This window comes from Ambystoma mexicanum, chromosome 2p (assembly GCF_040938575.1).
Source record: "Ambystoma mexicanum isolate Mex_15411 chromosome 2p, UKY_AmexF1_1, whole genome shotgun sequence".
Classification (NCBI taxonomy): Eukaryota; Metazoa; Chordata; class Amphibia; order Caudata; family Ambystomatidae; genus Ambystoma; species Ambystoma mexicanum.
In genome coordinates, this window is record NC_090923.1 from 618,498,374 (window position 1) to 618,511,322 (window position 12,949).

Genomic DNA, 12,949 nt, shown 5'->3' on the forward strand with positions numbered 1-12,949 from the left:
GTGCTTACAGACCATTCATGACTCAACCAAAGAAGGAAGGGGCAAGCATATCAACAGTAGTCCAAGTAAACAAATAAAGCTCTGCTCAACTTTAATTTCCAAGGCAAGTCTGTCACAGCCATATTTCAATATTATTAGGCTCCTTTGATCCATGTATGTCTTAGTTGAGGGCACATCTGAAACAGAGCTCACAGTAGCTTTTTTTGTAGAAACAAATCACATATTCAAAGTTTCTTGTAACATTTCAAGAGTGGGGTGGATTGTTGGCCTGCTTTATCTCACTGACCATGTTTTGATATAATAACTGTGTGGGAGCAAGGGGCCAATGGGCCCCTCTCTGGCATCACTTCTCAGTACAAAACTCGACCAAGTGCCTCTAGTGGTGGGTACGCCCCTCACCCTTACGCAATGTTAATTTTGGGTTACATTTGCATAGATGGGACCACCGAGCAGGACACGGGCCATCCATTTTTTGTACCCACTTTCGACTCCATCTTGGTGACCAGGCCTCACTGCGATAGTACAAAATGCCTCTCTCCCTTTTCCCCGCCGCTGCAGCTCAGAGCACATGGCCCCCACCCTCGTTCCCACTCCAACTGGAATACTCCGCAGCTCCATTCTCATGCTGAAGCCGGAGCTGCTTGCAAAAAATAATAAATGTAACACATCTCTTTTCCTCTGAGATCACTGTCCTGCATGTGAACCAACATGAGCCAAGCACATAGCTCGTCCATCTCCACAAAAGTGCCCTTGCCCTCTTACCCTCGCCAGTTGAAATTTATTGCCATTCTAACCCTGTGTGCTTGCAAGGCATTCCTTTCATGTGCCAGACTGCCAACCATGCTATGAAGCCCACCCAACAAACCCTCAACTAACATTAGACCCCTTCTGCAGTATATTGTGCCCAATACTAACAAATGCCACATACCTGAGATTCTTGTGAGACTAACCCTACAGTTCAATGACAGTATTATAGTGGTCAAGGCCCGTAAACCTGTGACCTGTATAACCCAAACGTTATAGATGATATAAACCCTTGAGTGATTTGTACAATGACATGATACACTACTGAGGGTCTTTTTGATCAACCATTATTTAGTGCATGCATTATTCAGGATGTATTTTCTTAGCTTAGATAGTGACCACCATGTTTCACAGCGACCTGACCTTCACCCATCCGGAGCACAGATGTCTGACGTCAATCCTCCCACCAACCAAGCAACCAACCCGGAGGAAGAGATAATGCCCACACCTAAGACACCACCACGGCTGACCAATCCAGGTCCAACGTAGCATCATATGTTAAAAATGTCAATGTCCTATATAAATGTGTTGTAACCTTGATGTGGTCAGAGCGCTCTCAGAGATCTAGATAAACTTTTCCTTGAACTCTCGCAGCCTGCACTTTTGTGCCTTATTCCTTGTCCAGGGAGTGTCTGTATTATTAATTTTTACACGTAGAGTCAGGGAGGGCACAAACATTTGGTGACCCCCTGCGACGTGATTGGAGAGGTGCCTCGAGGCCGGCGCCGTGCGGCGAGATCCGGGACACCCCCAGCAAAACCATCGCCTCCGCGGCCGACCAACCTGTGCGCACTACGAAGAAGGGTCAAGGGTTCCCGGTTGACGAATACCCGACTGAAAAGCTGCTTGCTGAGGCGGGTCACAGCTTGGTTGGGGTGCGAGCCTGACTGGGTCGGACTGCGAGCAGCGACCCTCGAGTCACCTGACTGAACACGTGAGTGCCGGTTTGCGAAGGTTACGAAGGAAAGGTAAGGGGGAAATTGGGCGGACAGGTGGTAATGGGTTATAGGGAAGAGTAGGGCCTGTGTGAGTGATGATGTGGCTTTTCTAATCCGTCCTTTATTTGGCCATTAGGTTTTTGTAAGAAGTGAAGAGAAAAAAGAGAAGTGGTATCCTAGCCCGAACGGGGTAGAAGGCGGCGCCGTGTAGCATTGTCTCGTCCAGTGCAGAATAAATAAGTGAAGATACAGAGAAAATAGTAGGAGTCTCGTATATTGAGTAGACTCAGAGTAGTTATTTAGAACATTCTTTTTCTGGGTACGAAAGGATTCTTGGAAAAGAGTAAGAGGGTGTAAGAGGTGGGGAGTGAATGAGAAGAGTAGGCGAAACAGGGAAGGGGTGGTAAAAAGAACAAAACGGGGAGAAAAAGTGCGCAGGTAGTGCATGTGCATGACAAGTGTTACATGTGCTTTTGTGTTCTGTCCATTTTTGTCAAGGATATCCAAATACTGTGATTGATTTGTGGATAAAGGTGGCAAAATATGCAAAAATGAACTGTTGAATTTGAACATGCAACCAGTATGAGGGTACCATTGAAAATTGATTTATATATATATATATATATATATATATATATATACATATATGTGCATACAACTACAAGTAACTGAGAAGATTTGTGGTGTATTGTCCAGCTAGAAGGAAAGAAAGACCAGTGAAGAAGTGATAAAAGTGAAAGGGAGGTTGAAGGGCAAGTACAGACAAGGGAAAGAAAAAAAAATATCGTCATGGGGGGAATAACACCACTAGCACATATTTGTCAGCACCTTCCGTTATACAAAAAATAACACAATCAATAGTTGACGGAGATAAAAGGAGACAGTGTGACGCCAATTTGGGCCGAAGGTGGGTCATTCGATAAAAGGGTGTTAAATTTAGTATCCACACACTTGTAAGCAAGGTATAAGGGGAAACAACTACAGAATAGAAGAGAAGTACTAGACTTGTGGCGAATGTTTGAAGAAGTTACGCCTACAGCAGAGGTAAATAAAGAAAGAACGAACGGAACACAGAAAATGCAGGAAGAGGTAAGCGGAACGCCAAAGGGCGAGTGCACAACCACTACAGCTGAAGGCGATACAACCAAAATATATCCTTTAATGTCAAGGCCAGCAGTAGGATACAGTGAGCCCCTGTACATACCAGCATGTCCCACCCCCGCACCCTCAACCGGAGCAGTTGCCACGGCACTGCCACCCTTTGATAAAGGAGGTTTGTATGGCCCAACAAGTGCACCCCCGTGAATTTGGCACACTTCACTGGAGAATTAGACCGCCAGCTAGCGCATGCACAGATGGAAATAACGCGGCAAAGAGCATTGTGCGATAGAGGCCAAATGCTGCCAGGGTGAGGAGAGGTGCCACCATTATCCATGGCGGATCTAATGCCAACATTGAGCACAGCAGGGGAAGTGGTGCAAGCAATCTCAGAGCCAGCGCGATCAGTATCATCACAAGGAACACGCATACCACAAGGGCAAGAGAAAGAGTGGCGGTCAGGGGAGTTCCTGTTTCATCTAAATGACAAACCCTTGAGGATTATACGGCCACCCACCCCAGAAAGTGACAGAGGGGAAGGATGTGAAGGGAACAATGAGCAAGAATCAGAAATAGAAGAGGTGTGGAGTGACTTAGACGAATATGAAGAGGCAGCTGCTAAGGCCGGGTCCCCACTGCCAAACCACCGTTACCCAGACACACCATCGCCACCACTATGGCAGGGTAGACTAAGACAGCGAGGGGGAAATATGATGGTAAGTAAAATAAAGAAAGGTGCGGTAAGTAAGGTAGGAAAGAAACACAAGTTACAAATGCCATTGATACATAACGGAGCAGGTAGGCCACACTACATTCCATGGGCTCAAATGGATAAAAACAACTTGCTAAAGATCCTCCCCCCACTATCGGGAGGGGCTGGGAAATGGATACACGCCTTTGAGAAAAACACAGCAGGAGTGCTGCTAGCGATAGGGGATGTGAAAAGTTTATTAGTGTCAGCAATTGGTGACCAAGCAGACGCAGTGTGGCAAACGCCCAGATTCCCCAGAGTAACGATGAGTTGTGACCGCCACGATGGGTCGGCGTTCAACAACGTTCGAGCACAAGTATGGGATGCATTGAGGCGCATGTTTCCAGATATTCCAGATTTACATTTAGTGATGCAGTGCACAATGGAGGAGAACGAGGATCCTACGCAATTCATACTGACGGTGCAGGATTTATGGAGAAGCGAAACTGGCACGGCGTGGAACCAGTCCACCGCCTTGTTTTACTTTATCATTAAAAAGGGGCTCCCGAAGGAGGTGCAGAAGGCCTTGGACAAAATAGCTGGGATAGAAGCCAAGGGCTGGCCTGAAATACAGAGCATAATTGTGCACCACTGCAGGAGGATCAAAGAGAGAGAAAAGGAGATAGCACAAAAAAGGCTGGCAGACGAAGCGAAGCTGGTACAGAACAAATTACTGAAGGTCGCCGCCGTCAACGCCAGCGTAGCCACAGACAGAGAAAATGAGGGGGATGAAGGAGCGGGAAACAGACCAGCAACAATAGTGGCACTGCGGGCCACAGGAAGACAAGGACAGTGGAACTAAGAAGATCAATACGGTGGACAACAGTGACAAGAAAGACCAGCAAGGGGAAGAGGTGGGTACCGTGGCCAGAGAGGGGGGTTTAGAGGTATGGGGAATAGAGGATTTGGTGGTCAAGAAATGAGAGGCGGACCACAAGGGTCATGCTGGAATTGTGGGAGATGGGGACACTACTCGAGAGATTGTAGAATGCGGCCTTCAGGGTATTTCCAGGGGCAACAGCCCAGGGAGAACGAACAAAGTTGGGGGTGCTCGCAACCAGGTAGCCCCTATGGACTACCAATGGGAGGAGGGAGACAGCAAGACCAATGCTATAACGAACCTCAGATGCAGCAAGGACAGCAACCACCGCCACAACCTATGGCATGACAAAACGCAGTAGGAAACGCAAACCATAATTGTTATGCAACAGCTACAAACGGTGCGTCCGCACCATACCGTGGCGTGACCGTGGTTGGAGACAATGTCTTTTCAGTGCCAGAGCAAGAAAGACATTCAGATTAGGACAGCTCACAGGGAACACTTGCATGTCCAGTCCTATCCGCCACCCTATGTGCAGAAGAGGAACCACTAGAGGGGGCAGAGATAAGAAATAAGCAGTTTATCTTTATGGTAGACTCAGGAGCGGAGAAATCATGTCTTATGGAAGGGTGGTTTCCGCTCTCGGGCAGGAATCTAGAGACGCAGGGGTTCTCTGGGGCTATTTTAAAAGTTCCTTACACTAAAGATCTTGATATAACGGTGGGGGGAAAAACCGTGCGCTCACCCTTACTGTACCACGAAGACGCTCTGATCAATTTCCTGGGGAGAGATTTGTTAAGCAAATTAAATATGACCATCTCGTTTACAGAACAAGGAATAGTGTGTTCAACCCCAGGAGTATGCCCAGAACGAGCCATGTTGATGATCAGCACAGTAATGAACGAAGTTGTGGTGCGAGGAATACCCATTGATATAAGTATGTTTATTTATGGCATCACGGTATTAGCACGAGCGGTGCCAGAGATAACGAGAAAAGAATGGAGAACACCATCAGATTTCATATTCCGCCTAATTGCACACACAGACGTCGTGCCAGGCACGATAATGTCCATAGACATCGAGGCAGTCCAAGTATCCAGCAAACGTATTGTGGTCATAGGACTGGACGTGCATGGGTGCGAGTGGAGAACTGTGTTATGCATAGACCCAAACATAATGCTACAAGATATAACAGACGAGGAATTATTCACTGATGGTGAAAATGATGGAGAAATAATAATGGAAATAAGCATACCATGTGATATTATGATCCAGTACAGAGAGGTACACAACCCACTGATGGCTAGCATTAATGCCCCACTGACTATATTTGAGGAAGACATGGCAAAGGTAGCACCTGAAATTTGGACCACAGGGCCCCACGATGTAGGGCTACTGCATGAGGTGACACCAATAAAAATAAAACTCAAGCCAGGTGCTATACTGCCGAGAGTAAAGCAATATCCCATATCAAGAGAAGCTGAGGAGGGAATTAGGGAAACCACAAATGCACTCCTAAAACAAGGCATCATAGTGCCATTAAACTCCCCATGTAATACAGCGATTTTCCTGATCAAAAAAGCAAAAGGAGGGGCGTGGAGGATGATCCAGGATCTCCGCCCACTCAATGACGTCATTCAAAAAGAGTTCCCATTAGTGCCTAACCCGGCATTGATATTGCGCAGCATACCAAAAGAATCAACATGTTTCATTGTAATTGACTTGAAGAATGCTTTCTTCTCCATATCAATCGACCCAGGATCCCAATACCTGACAGCATTCACATTACGGAACAACAGCTATGAACATCGCAGACTCCCACAAGGGTATTGCGAAAGCCCCAGCATTTTTAACAGGGTGTTATGTGAGGACATTGGAAACATAGATGTAGAGAGTACCATCATCCAATACGTAGACGATCTACTCGTCTGCAGCCATACAGAAGAAAAGTGCAGAGAAGACTCGATAGCACTACTGAATGTGCTAGCTACCAAGGGGTACAAGGTGGACAAAGGAAAATTGCAATACTGTCTCGCCGAGGTTGTATACCTCCGACAGCTAATATCAAAAGATGGGAAGCAAATACTCCCAGACAGAGCAGCTGCTATACGCAAAATAATAATCCCAAAAACTGTGAAAGACATGCAAAAGTTTCTTGGCATTTGTAACTATTGCCGAGCATGGATCCTTGATTACGCGGCACACACACGCCCCTTACTACAAGCGTTAAAAGAGGCACAGAAAAATAGAGCCGCAATAAAGTGGACGCAAGAAATGATAACACAGTATTTGAAACTAAAAGACCTCATTGCTGATGCCCCAGTCCTTGCGAACCCAGATTATGAGAGGGAATTTTTCTTGTTTTCACACTGTAATGGAACACTGATGACGGCAGTACTGACACAAAAAACATCTTTAGGTCACAAACCATTGGCGTATTACAGTGGGACACTAGATCCAGTAATGCAAGGCCATTTCGCGTGCGAACAGGCTCTCGGAGCTGCGGCCTTCGTGATTGAAAAGAGTGTCACCATTGTCATGGGGTGTTCAGTAACGCTATATGCGGAGCATTCCCTATTCGCCATCCTTGAGCGATCAAAATCAACACTAACGACACAAAGAGCAACAGCGTATGAAATAATAATTTCAAGTCCCAACGTACACGTTGTAAGGTGCAAAACAGTAAACCCAGCAACATTTATTACTGATCCATGCGCGACAGAGGACATACAGGAACACGATTGTGCCACATATGAGGGGGAGGTGATGACATCCCAAAAGCAAGTGAAAATACCCTACAGGCGGGAGAAATATATTTCAAAGATGGGTCAGCATCAATAAACCCGAAACAGGGGAAATACATGTCGGAATGGCGGTAGTGCGCATGGAGGAAGATGACTATGAGACGATTGTGCAAAAGCGCCCCCCATCCCATTACTCAGCACAGGCAGCCGAACTAACTGCCCTGAACGAAGCACTGCACACAGCCAAGGGCTGTGCGGTGACAATATACTCAGACTCAGCATATGCAACTAGCACAGTGCACTCAGGGTTGTCACAGTGGCATAGACAGGGATTCAGGAGGGCAGACGGTTCTCCAGTACAGCATGCAACATTGTTGAATGAGCTAATAGATGCATTAGCAGTACCATTGGTAGTGGCAGTGGTGAAATGCCAAGCCCATACCAACAACACAGATGCAATCTCATTGGGAAACGCGGCAGCCGACGCAGCAGCGAAAGAGGCCTCGTATTTCAATGTGACACTCGAATGCATTGTAAAAGAAACCACCACAGACCCACTAAAAGAAGCATACAATAATACCCCAATAGCGCAGATAATAGAATTACAAAGAAGAGCACCACAGGAGGAGCAAGAACTGTGGAGCAAACAAGGATGTAAACAATCAGCCACAGATCTCATTTGGAGACAGGAGACAACAGGAAAGGTTGTAATGACCATAGAGTTACTAGAAAAAAGCATTCCAACAGCTGCATTTCCCCAGCCATGTAGCAAAGCAACACATTGCCGCAGACATCCAGGAACACTGGTTCGTCCCCAATTTGCAAGAGCACCTGTCAAAATTCATTGTAGAATGCATAACATGCCAAACATATAATTCAGGAATGACATTGAGAACACTGCGCGGTACCTGCCCCGACCAACAGGACCATTTAGAGAGCTCCATATAGACTATGCTGATATGGGAGAGCGCTGTAATGGAGCAAGATATTTGATTGTGGTGGTGTGCCCCTTTTCAAGATGGGTTGAAGCGGGCCCATGTCCCCACCCAGACGTGTAGTGTGCGGCCAAGTTCCTTGTTCGGGAAGTGTTTTCCCGATGGGGAATATGTAATAAGAACAGACAACGGTACACACTTCGTGAATGACCTCTTTAAGGAAGTGACATCACTCTTGGGGGTAAAACACAAACTATGCTCAATTTATCATCTGATGGCGAATGGAGTGGTAGAAAAGATCAACAGATTACTGAAGAGTAAGTTATCTAAGCTGTGTAACACACTGAAGAAGAACTGGGTGTATTGCTTGCCCTTAGCAACTCAGGACGCAACCATGTAAAGACCACCATCTGAGCCCCCACGAAATTGTGACTGGGAGGCAAATACACACGCCAGTATGCCTGACTAGAAGAGCATCGGATGCGCACAGGGCTGCCACAGTGCTGGGGGAACAGTTCAAGGAATACCTGACCCAGTACGCAGCATAGCACTGCCTTTTACTGAAAATGTGGCGTCTGATACTACCACACCGGCCACAGACAGTTCAAGCGGGCCACTGATGCCAGGAGCACATGTGTATGTACGCAGCTTTGTGAGGAGGTGGAATTCACCCAGGTTTCATGGCCCTTATGAGGTCATCTATAGTACAACCACTGCAGTGAAGGTGAAAGGATTGAAGTATTGGGTGCCCTTATCAGACGTGAGGAGGGCACACGATAGTACAATCCCCCAGGAGGAGCAAGATGGTACCACTGGTACCACAAATGAGGTTGAAAAAGGATAACCAAATTGTCAGTGAAAAGAACATTCAGAGATAAAAGTTATGATAGGTATTTTGTTCTGCACGACTTATCGCCTACTTCCTTCTTTTCTATGTTTTCCTCCTTTCCTCTTTGATTGATTGATATCCTCTCCATACACCTCAACTCTCTCTCTCTATCTCCCACCTTCGTTTCGATTATTGTTCCACGCTTTTCTCCATCACTGTTTTACTATCATTCTCTCCATAGCAAAAGTACATGTGCAATAGAGTGAATGAACAAACTTGACTAAAAATAATGATTAAACATGAAGTTGAACAAAAAAAAAATGTAAATACATGTATATATTGTGGTGACTTAATGAATTTATATCGTCCCTCCAGGTGACAAATGGCCCAACGACCTGCAATCGCGGAGAACCAATTAATGCTAGATAGTGATAGGGACGCCATTAGGGCTGAAAGGTTCAGTAACGTTGAATGTGTTTTGAAATATGCTGCAATTTTGATGTCAGTAATGTTGTTTTTCGCAGCTTGGTATTATACTCTTTCATCTTTTGTTAATGACATGCACAGGGGAGGAAGCAGAGCTAACATGATACGAGAAGGATCGCATATGATATGGACTGGGGTAAAGACTATATGGAAAGAGTCACATGAGATTAACGTCAACAATACAGATGTGATGCAACCCACAGAATACATCACTGTAGGATCAACAAGTGTGTCAGTGTTACATTTTAATATAAATATGAGTAATGCTTATGGATATAACGAATATGATGGAGATTATTATTGGCCAAATGATTTAATTAACACTAGTACTAATTAACAGACAACCACACACCCTACCTCACACAACATTGCTACTACTGATGACGATACACATACCATATTGAATAGCAATGATACAACCTGGGCTGGAATGTTTCCAATACATTACAAAAGGGTGAAAAACAATAACAAGGAAGGGAGGAGGAGGAGAAAAAGGAGGGCGGGAGGGAAAAGATACGACATTTATCATGACCTGGGGTTAGTGGAAATAGAAGATCCCCGCCACCCTGATCAATCAAATAAATGGTATTCCAACATGAGTGCCACGGCGAAGCAAGCAACAAATGAAAGCTGCTACGTCTGTTCACTCATTCCGCAAGCATCAGGAACACCGAAAATGTTAGTACTGCAGGAAGTGCCCTTGTCGGAGGCCCAATGTTTAATTCATCTGGTTTTAGGCAGAATAAAGAACACATTACAAGCGCACACCGTCACATTGAAACAACTGGAGAATGAGAAAACGTGCACAAGCAGGCGCCAAGGAGTAATTTGCCTCAAGGAACCATTTCTTGTCATCAAGGGGACGCGATATGCAGAAAATAAGTGGCACGAAGAAACTATCGAATGCAAAGCAGAAGCACTTTGAGGCCTACCCAATGACACTTTCCAATGGATAGAGGAGGTATGTGACCCCATCTGGTTGCGACATATCACAAAGCTAACGTGGGTCACAGCATTAGAAAAGCCTATCAAAATACAGAAGGAGGTGCCACATGAGCTGTGTTTCCATGGGGAGGGAGGGGTGAACATGGGAGAGACAAGGAAATGTAACAAGACGGTCATAACACCTGACATGAAGAAAGGCACCGCTGCACTAATGGACATGTACTGGATTAGCGGCAAACAAGCTTACCTGCACCTCCCCGCATCGTGGAAAGGAACTTGAGCTCTAGCCACCCTCCACACAGCCCTGATGGTAATACCAGAGAGCCACATCCAAGGGTCAGCAGGGCAATTGGCTGGCATATCGGCAGCAGAGCAATTAGCTGGCATATCGGCAGCAGAGCAATCGGCTGGCATATCGGCAGCAGGGCAAACGGCTGAACCATCGACAGCGCCCCAACTAATAATAACAGAAGCTCCAGCGTATGAACTATTGTCAGAATATGAACTAAAGAAAATATTGACACAAAGTAAAAGATCCTCCAATTACATCTCATCCGAATCATCGAAACTCCTTGCTGAGATCCCGCAGAAATACAAGCTCTTTTCATCAGCAGAGACATTCTTTGCCTCACTTCTTGTCCCAGGACTGCAAGCACGAACGAACGCCAAATGGTTGCAGATAGTGCGCTGGGAGCTCATTCAACTGGCTAACGACACTGAAGAGGGGTTCAACGTGATAAAAATAGAGCTCCGCGTGCGGCGCCTAATGACAATGCAAAACATATATGTCACAGATCTCCTCACGGCGATGGACGGTGGTGTTTGCCGAAAAATTGGGAGGGCGTGTTGCACATTCGTGCCAACTGAAGATGCTGATAATGGGACACTCTCACATGTGATAACAGCAGTACACAATCTAGGAGAGAGAATGAGAACGGAAGGAGGAGCAGAAGAAAGCACATGGTTCGACAATTTGTTCAGTTGGATACCATTATGGGTAAATGTGGCAATGAAAATACTGATCCCCATCATCGTCTTTGTGCTCCTGTTCTTTTGTGTGTGCCAACTGGGACTTCGGTGTTGTGAAAAAAGCATGCCAACCTCAGCTATGATGATGGTAACAATGGGCCAACCAACAGCGGTAGCTACCATGATAGATGCACAAATGCAAACAGGGGAGCACACTACACCACAATACATGAATGTTAGCAATTTACAGGCAATATGGGGATATAGTTGATAATTTGCATCATACAACGATAAAAGAACCAAGGGAGTTGCAATGGTACCAAGAAGTATGGGTGGATCTAGATGGGGATGGAGGAATTTACTTAATGTGTACACCAGACGAATATGCCAGAAGAGGAAATAGCTTAAGAAGTGTATGCAGAGCGTGGATGCCAATAAAAGGCACCCCCGCGTGGGTCGAGGCTGTGGCGGATGCTGAGTACTACCGAAGGGAGAATGAAAAGAATAAAAAGTAGAAGTATTCGTTACTTTAGATGCAACGAAAGGGGGGAATGTGTGGGAGTGAAGGGCCAATGGGCCCCTCTCTGGCATCACTTCTCAGTACAAAACTCGGACCATGTGCCTCTAGTGGTGGGTACGCCCCTCGCCCTTACGCAATGTTAACTTTGGGTTACATTCGCGTAGATGGGACCACCGAGCAGGACACGGGGCATCCATTTTTTGTACCCCCTTTTGACTTCATCTTGGTGACCAGGCCTCACTGCGATAGTACAAAATGCCTCTCTCCCTTTTCCCCACCGCAGCAGCTCGGAGCACATGGCCCCCACCCTCGTTCCCACTCCAACTGGAAAACTCTGAAGCTCCATTCTCACACTGTAACGCTCACCTGATTCCCGCAGAGGCGCCGGTCTTGACTGGGTGAATGCCGTATCTTCAAAGGTGATGTGTAACACACGGTTGGCTCTTTGGGCTGGACCTCTGTGCACTGTATGTCTGACTCGAAGAGTAAGATGTCTGCAGATAGAAAATATGGGATTAATGAACTGGGGTTATTGGGTGCCTCTCTCCTCTTCCCTTTCTCTTCTCCTGTAGAACCCCAAAGGTTAACACCCTCACCTTAGGTAAGTGAACGCCGAGCTCTCCATCTGCCTCGGGGCAGGGTGCCGTAACCAGTTTCTTCACTGGATAAAGGTGCAGGCCTCTTGACCTCAGAGGACTGCTGTCCGTCGTTAACTGCACGAACGGTAAGTTCTGGGCACTTCAAATGTCTTAAAAGTCTTTTGTAATGATATCTCTTGTTTTGCAGGGTTCCGGCGATGGCGGATGGCGGGCTGATGAGAGTTGAGGATCGAACCCGCGTGAGGAATAGAAGCGCCTGGAAGCACGTAAGTAAGCGCTTGTAGCCTGCTTCACGATGCGCACTAACTGTCCCCTTTTATCTTGCAGGCACAAGTTCGGAGCTTTAGAGAAGCTGAAGGGTGCTGGAATACCCACTGGATTCGGCGTGGGAAGGAGTAATGGCATGTGAGTAATAAAGTTGCCCAATGTCTTTAAACGCACCTTCTTTTGTCTTTCAGATGCGGGATGCAGCGCCGAAGGCCTCCGGAGCGTGCGAAGAGCTGGTAAGCTT